Source organism: Pomacea canaliculata, linkage group LG1, assembly GCF_003073045.1.
Source record: "Pomacea canaliculata isolate SZHN2017 linkage group LG1, ASM307304v1, whole genome shotgun sequence".
Taxonomy (NCBI): Eukaryota; Metazoa; Mollusca; class Gastropoda; order Architaenioglossa; family Ampullariidae; genus Pomacea; species Pomacea canaliculata.
In genome coordinates this window covers 39,828,269-39,836,994 of record NC_037590.1, presented here as the reverse complement: position 1 = coordinate 39,836,994, position 8,726 = coordinate 39,828,269, and positions in this window count along the sequence as shown.

Below are 8,726 nucleotides of genomic sequence, written 5' to 3'. Positions count from 1 at the left end.
TTTTGTTTCTTATTTCAGGATGTAATAGTTTTAAAAAATCTTGAAATGGTTTTTTTTCGCATTAAAATCAGCATATTTGGTGGATTGTGCGTATTTGAAAGTTTTACGTGAAAAGAATGTGAGGAGCCGTTAAAAGTTTTGCCATCAGCTACATTCCTGTAACATTGTTCATACTGGCCATGGCACCCCACAGTTCTTCTCGCGGACATTTCTGTCATCATCATCATCATCAATATCATCATCAGTGTAATATATGTAATCACAGTGATGTCCGACAAAGGTAGACTGACGAGGGTAGACTTGTGTAGCTGTAATGATAGTAATGTGTGGAGTGACCGTTGAGCAGAGCACGATTTACTCGGTGGTGGTTGTTGTTGTTGTTGTTGTTATTATTATTATATTAGCGCAAAGCGGACCATTGCTTGTGAAGGGATTATCTATTTATTGTAATTGTTAGCGATTCACGAAAATTCGTTTTTATTATTTTATTACAATTCCTCATAAAATAAACTCAGTTTTTAAAAATAATCACCAAAGCAATGTGTTCCCACTGCAACCATAAACGTCCCTGAGCAGTCCCTGTATTCAAAGAAACTCTCAGGTTGGTCAGGTACACGACTGCAGAGACAACGAACTCTGTTGCTGTTAGAAACCAGATTTGACTTTGATGTTTGGACTGTGACCAAGGAATTTCACCGAGAGGAGACTACAGAACAAGAACGAGGCTAGCTGGGGAGAACAGATAAGATTAATACTTTGCTCACGAAAATGTCTTTTAAAAAATTTAATTTCCTGCAGCCGCTGAGTGCGCGCAGTTCCAGACCAGGGGTCACCCGGTGCTTCTTGAGTTAAGAAAATGATTAGGTGGGCTGGAAAAGGTGGTGAGAGGCCAGACATTTTTGTGCTGCTCTCAGAGTAATGATTTTATCTCAGGTATTCATGCAAGGTGAAAACGATTATTTTATCAACATGCCTTGTTTGTGTGCGCGTAAGTCTGTGTGAATACTTTGGATAATGCATGCCTTGGTGAAGGGTTGAGTGTTGTATTTATTGTATTTTTTAACTAAACAAGCCATACACTGTAAGACAAAGAAAGGTTGCAATAAAAATAAAAAAAGGAACAAAAGAAAAGATACAAAAAAAAAAGAAAAAAATCACAATTTGAAAAGAAAGACTTTTCAAGGCACCACATCTCTGTGAGTGTTTTGTTGGCCAAAGCCGACAGTCAGTATTAATGATGACAAAAGGAAACAACTAATTTGTTTGTTATTTTCTTTTTGTGTGACACAACCAAGTGGTAAGAACTTCTTTCCGTCTATCTGTTCTCTGCTCATCCCCTCTTTTTATTTTCTCTCCCCATTAACTTCCAAGTGTGCGACTGCTGTATTTATGAGATAAACAAAAACACATACGCATACGTAGTACGCATATTAACTCTTTAAAAAGTCACACAGATGTACGAGGATGTTTCGCACGTGCGAACACATGGCCAGAGACAAGACACGGGTGAGTAGGAAGCATGCACAGCATCCAGCGGGCAGACATCGTGCCAGCAAGAGTAATTCCTCCTGTCGGCGTGCGGCAAACAATCTTTATTTACAAAACACTGCGTGTTGATGTCAGAACTTATCACAATCATCTCCCGAGTAAATGGAATCCGTCTTGATTGCCAGCCACAAAATGAGATTTTTTCCATCGAGGCTGAAAGTTCTTTTCCTTGGTATACATCTATGTCCGCTGTAACATTTTATCACAATTGTTTCATTTTTAAAAGGTTTTAGTGCTTTGTACTTAACTTTGTTTCGAAGCACACTTTATCCCATTTCTAAGATTTATTTATTTTTATCTTTCTTTTTCCTCGTTTTTCTTTCTTTCTTCCTATCGGTACTTTTCCTAATTCGCTGCATTGCTATCTATATTTAACTAAATCACGGTTGTTGTTTTTTTTTGGCGCCTACGGGCTTCCTGAAGTTTTATTTGTTTTGTGTTTCGCAGGATTTTTGTAGTCTGTCCAGAAGGTTCCCTGATGCTATCCAAAGATTTGCGCTGTCAGATGGAGCCAGGGAAGAGGTAAACATGAAATTCGCTGTCTGCTAACTCCTTGTTTTTGTGATGAAACACCCAGTATTGTGATAAACAAACTGCGCACTTGAACTTGTCAGTATAAAATGGTGCTTGAGATCGTCCGGAAGTTGCACCCTATGTTGGCCTGAGTACAAACATTATTTACAACAAGAAGGCTTCACTTGTTTTAAGATTATGGCCAGTTTTGTTTGTTCACGGGTATACAACCTTTGGATATCACACTTGGGAAGAGGTGATGACCTCAATGCTGATGATGGTGCAAAGGTCGATCCACTGACTGGTCGACTCCTCATATACTGGAAGCTCCTCACTCGTCTGCTTTATGTCAAAGAGTTTGAGTTTGTCCTCAGAATCTGTGTCCATACCTTTCGGATCTGGAAACTATATTAAACAGGTGTTCTCCATGAATTTAGCACCTGTAATTCTCTCTGACGTTAGCATGAGTAACATTACACGTGGCAAATTTACATTAAATACGAAGGACAACAACGGTCTCTGGAAGTTCTTTGGCAGTCTGCTCTCCAGGCATAGGGGAAACATCCAGAGATTTAAAAAAAATTATTTGTTGCTGGGCAGAGTCCTGGAGCCTTCAACATCCATTTATTCGGATTCTGTTTACCTGCAGCACGCGGAGTCTTGCCGCGGTGTACGGCACGTGCGATGCGTTTCTCACGTGGAGGGGAGCGCGTGCACCGAGCGCCGTGTTTCCACAGTTCTGACCCTGTCAGTGCACCGTAACATTCACGGGTAGACTTACACAGCTTAGACGGGTATGTCTGCCGTGGAAAATGTTAAGTATTTTGCCGAGTGCCTCCATATGTAAGGACAATGCAATTAGTGACTAGCGATCTCACTAATGATCGTCATGATGATTGCGATGATCTTCACTGCAACAAAAAGCGAATGGATCAGTCAAAGGCGTGTAGGAGAGATGTATCCTCTTTGAAAATAATTAATGAGCCAAAAATTGAGTCAAGTAAACATGAGGATTTTGAATTGAAAATGTTGATTTTTATCAAGTAAAATCAGATCCAACTGCATCAGTGGAATTTTTTTTTTACAGAACAAAATATAAAGGTCGAAATTTGCTTGGGGTCGGGTACCTGCGTGACAACTGTTAGTAAGTCAGTTCAACTGATAACTTTTCATATTGTAGCTGTGTGGTAGGCGGTAAGATCCAGCATTCTTATCAGCCCCTGACTGTTAATTAACTGAAATTAATTAAATAAAAGTGAAGCGACTAGAAACAATGACTTGTCCTGACCTCCCGTGGTTTTGTTCGTGTTCTCAGGGTTTTGTGTTTGAGAGAACAAGAGGAAAGACAATTAGACATCTAGCTTTACCGTGAACAAAAATTTGTTTTTACTGTACTTGTGATGTAGCAGATGGCGCTGTAATTTAGTGTGTTTAGAGAGAGATGTCTGGCATCAGAGGAAAAAATGGAGCCGTCTGTGCAGGTGTGAGCATCTTGCGTCCTTCAGGTAGGATAAAAAGCAGAGGACAGGTATTTATAGTTATTTGAAATTCAAGACTAAACAAACATGATTCACAGTAGCATCCAAGGCCAGTTCAGGGTCTTGTTTTCCTCTTTCTCTCTACTTTCTCTCTCTCTGTCCGTGGTGTGTGTGTGGAATTGATTAACATTTTCTTTTCTTTTAACAGTTTCCATAGATGAGAAGCCCACACACAATTTACGTTTTACAGACGACAAAGATTGATGGAAGACATCCACAACGAACTGCAAGATCTTAGCAACACACTGACATGTAGGAGAGAGACACTTCCACATCCCCAGCGGGTTGGTTACCCTGGGTAGTAATTGTCAAGATGTGGCGAATCCCTGGTTGATTACCTTGGTGGGAAAGTGCTCCCTCCGAGTGATTTTCCACTATGAGGGGAGAGAAAGAAGAGAGAAAGGGGAGATAAAACCTCTAAAGACTAAACATGTGTCACACACAGACAAGATCTGAACCCAGGGTCTCTCACTGCAGTTGTAACAATCCCGTGTTTTAACCCTATAGTACCGGGCGATTCATGTATGTACGTAGACTTTAGCACGCACGCGACACATATATACTCTCTCTATATATATATAGTGTGAGTGTGGAGGGCGGTGTGCTAACATTAAAACAACACAACAACAACAACATGTAAAGAAAAGAAGAAATGGAAAGAAAAGAAGAAATGGAAAGAAAAGAAGACATGGAAAGAAAAGAAGAATGGAAAGAAAAGAAGAAAAGAAGATGAAAGTAAGAAGGAAGTAAAGAAAGAGGCTAAAGCATGCGCGTCCCGGTAGCTACGTACATGGAGCCCATACCTACCGCATGTGGCGACTCCTGGCGGAGCAGAACATAAAGTGTCGCTGCCAGACACAGCGGCGACATTGCTGTGTATGTCTGTGGTGTGTGTGTTGTTTGTGTCTTACTAGATGTCTACTGCGTGTAGTCAGCCATTGTGTCTTGCTAGATATCTGTGACAAGACTGCATGTACACACCTACAGTGTGTTGTTGTTGCCAAGGATAGACACAGCAGGAATATACAACCAAAAGATATGGTGGTCTTGATATATGCTGTCAATTTTACGATGCTTCCATCCCATCAGTTAAATCTTTTTATCCATCTCTCTTTCTTTCTCTGAGCTGAGATTTTCAAGAAGTGACGACCACGATGACGATTATTTCGAAGAAAATGAGTACATAAGAGACATGAAGGTATGATACTTCTTGCATCCTCTTTTGTCCAAACTGCCTCCCAAGCCATCTAACTGTGCATTGACACTGAAGAGGTCCACAAGCTCTGTTATTGATGTTTGTTGCTCTCCACTCACTCAGATGGAGGGGGGAGGTTAAGGAAACGGTCATTGTGTCTTAGTCCTCACTCTTTAGTCCTCAGTCCTTAGTCTGTAGTCTCAGTCCTTAGTCTGTAGTCTTCAATCTTCAGTCCTTATAATTGTTAGCTTCGTCTCGGTCTATCTACTAACCAGCTTTGTGCTCGCAATTTTCCAGACCAGCAAACGATACAATGGCGGGTGAACCTGAGGTCTTCCACAAAGATGTTTTCTTAAAACAAATTGCAGAAATAGAAGAAGAAGAAGAAGGAAGAAGAATGTATGTACCAAGTGATGTACCAATACACGAGGAATTCGACTTGATAATGGTCGCCACTTATTCGACAAATACCGATCACACACACACTCATACTTGAAATGTATGCTTTCGAAACCCTTCCAAGAACCCAGCGGGCATCCAGAAGAGACTAAGACTGACCGCTGAGTTCTAAAGTCAGGGTTACCTCTCTTCGCATTCCTTGTTTTCAAGCTTTATGTCAATTATATATGTGTATATTTCTGTACATACACCTATGCAATATTACTGATCTAGTCGTCACTTTAGCTTGGTGAAGGTGTACTTACTATCGGGCATACCCAAGTCTCTTGGGGACTGGAAGCTTGCATGGCACGTAGAATGCAATCAGCTTGTCCTGCAACGGGTCCCGCGAACCGCCAGATGCATGCAGCATGAAGACAGGACGAACAGACGGTTGAGGTGAAGCAAGATGTTCTCCCAGTGCGCTGCGAGGACGTGCAGTGATTCCTGCTTTCTCTAAGAATGCAGTTCACCTGCCTCGCAAGAGTTGCACAACACAGTAAGTAAAGAGCGTAACAGACAGACAGACAGACAGACAGACAGACAGACAGACAGACAGACAGACAGACAGACAGACAGACAGACAGACAGGTAGTAGTATGCGTGTCTCTATTCTTGTCTTTCTGTATGCATTTACTTCTGTGTGTTTAGATGGGCTATATGGATGGACGGATGGATGATGCGCATAAATTTGCGCGTTGATTGTTGTTGTTTTGTATTTGTGTGCGAACGACTAGCGTTAGGTTCTGTTCTATTTTTCGCTTGATTTAATTCCCTCTCTTCCCTCCCCTATCGCCGTCCTTGTTCATGACTATTGCAGTCCTTGTTCGTGACTATTGCCGTCCTTGTTCATGACTATCGCAGCCCTTGTTCATGACTATTGCCGTCCTTGTTCGTGATGGCAGCCCGGTGGCGCTATAATTAGTGCCTGTTGCCAATACTGTTAAAGGTTGGCTGTCCTGGGTTCAGATCTCATCTCGGACTCGTTATTCTTTCTCTGCATCTGACATCTGTTGACAGGACTTGCTGCCTTGTGATCTAGTTGCTGGCTCGTTCTGAAAAACGGACTCCCCCTACCCCACACACACACACACACTTGTTCGTGACTATTGCAGATTGCTTTCAGTTTCTGGCAAGCATAGTATCCTACGTTCCAGCACGTTCGGTAGTCATGAGCAACAACTACAAGGCCATGCTTATCTTTTAACCCGTAACCCTCTGTACGATGCGCATAGCAAATATTTCTTGTTGGCTTCTTTCTCGCACCATACATCACTCCGTCCTTTGTTGATAACGAGTGAGAGGTTGCTGAAGCTTCCTTTCCTCGGAGAGTCGTTACAGACAGGGCTTATCAATCATCGGCTTAATTAAGGCATCGGTGATAAGTTCCTCTATCTTTGAAGAAACAACTCCTCGAAGCCAGGTGTTCACACGTGGTTTCAACCTGTCTGTCGTCAACATTTCTGCCTTTTCATGTATGATGAACATCACTGGCAAAGCCGTTAGTCGACTTCAGCATCTTTTCAATACTTTCCATGATTGCTCACATCTTGCACTCTCCCTCGTCCTCTGCACCTGTTCAATCTTCGTCATACTACTTCAGCACCTTTTTATTTAAGTTTTCAAACTATTTCTTTATTTCCTATTGGCTTTTTGTAAATATCAAGCATGCTTAATTTTGCTTATTACTTTGTTTGGGTCTCCCAGCTCCTGTTCCCCTGAGGGTTCAAGTCAAGTACCTTCCTGATAATGTTGTGATCTAGTTTGTGCAGGGTGTGTCCTATCCAGCCCCACTTGCACTTCTTGATGTCTTGGTTAGTGGGATTTGATTGGCTTTTCCTCACAAGCTGATATTAGAGGTCTTTCCAGGATGTGGCGTAGGCATGTGTTGGTAAAGGTCTGGAACTGTTGTTGATGGTGTTTTTCACTCTTTGGGTTTCAGAAACATACACAGAACACACCTTCCTTGGTGTTGCAGATGCGGGTCTTGCTTGGGAGTTCCAGAGGTGTCCTGTCTTTGGTAGCTTAATCAGGTGGCCTTACATCAAACATGTTTACAAACTAGATGTCATATATCCTCAAAGACAAGATTACTGTAATAAACTCCTTCAATGGACCGTTAGCTATTAAAATAATTCATAATATCTTCACTGTTTTGCCATATCATGATGTCCCAACCACCTTTAAACCACACACACACACATGTTTACACGCATAAACGCACAGTAAAGGTAATCGTGCATTAAATTGGAATGAGGTAAAGTTGCAACTTTCTATTTTCTGCAAATAACTGGAAGGATATAATTAGAACTGGAGATGTCTCTGGCATGAAAGAAAACAGAATGGCAAGGGATGCTACTTTGGCAAGCTGTCGAGTGTAGGTAAGCTGTTTTGGACCCTTCACCCAGCATGGCTGCACTTTAATCAAAGAGCAGCAAAAATAGTTAAAGCTAGGCTAATCTCTTTACCGCCAAAACAACGAATCAGAAAGAAGAAAATGGAGGCGTGGGAAGGGGGAGTGACAGGAAGCTGCAAGTTGTTTCCCCTATCTAAACGTTTACCGGAAACGGGCCAGGTGCTGCTGCAGATCTCGTTAAAAATCAGAAAAAAGAATTTTTCTGAAAGGAAATCCCGCCAAATGGAGAAAAAAACAACAACACCATTTATAGTTAAAGTTTGAGGCCAGATAATTGCTTGAAGGCATGAATCACCTGGAGTATTCATTACAAGAGATGGGCGCGTATTAATCCGATGATGATGATGATGATGATGATGATGGTGGTGGTGGTGGTGTGGTGGTGGTGGTGGTGGTGTGAGTTTTGGGAATCTGGCTTTGTTTTCCCTTTGTATTCCCACAGTTGAACTCTTGACCTCTGTAAACTCTATCGTGCGACAAGTCTGCGGCGAAGGCTGCGGGGTGTCAAGGGTATCGAGCAAAAGTGAAAGTCAAAAGCTGCCGCACGGCGAAGGTGAAGGTGAAAATATCTAGTATGAAAGTCCCACGCTTGAGAAATCGTTGAGTGGAATACCTGTTTGTGATGGTATGAAGTGGTCTTGCCCGAACATTTTGATAAAAGCACCTGACACGCTCACGTAAACGGTTTGCGAAATGTGTCTGCTTGCATTTTCTTCTAACACCTCCCTACCCTCCTCCGTTTCTCCTCTTCAGAACCGTTTTAGACAGGGTAGGTGGCTGGCAGGAAGAGTGCATTGCCCGGAGCCAGCAATACGTGATTTTCAAAAGTTAAGGGGAGATAAATCTTTGTCTGCGTTCTTATCATGTACACCCCCCGACCCCAAATCCTTCCTCACTCTCCTCCCATCCCCTCCTCTCAGCTCTTGTGATTCTGGAGGCAGCTGGCGGTTTCTTGTAATCGCGTGGTGGAGATGGAAGCGAGGCTGCTGCTGTGTCCCGCACCGCGCAATAGATTGATGAGGACACCCGGTGATACCCCTCTCCACCCGGGCGGCTGCCGCTATCGCAATGCTACCTC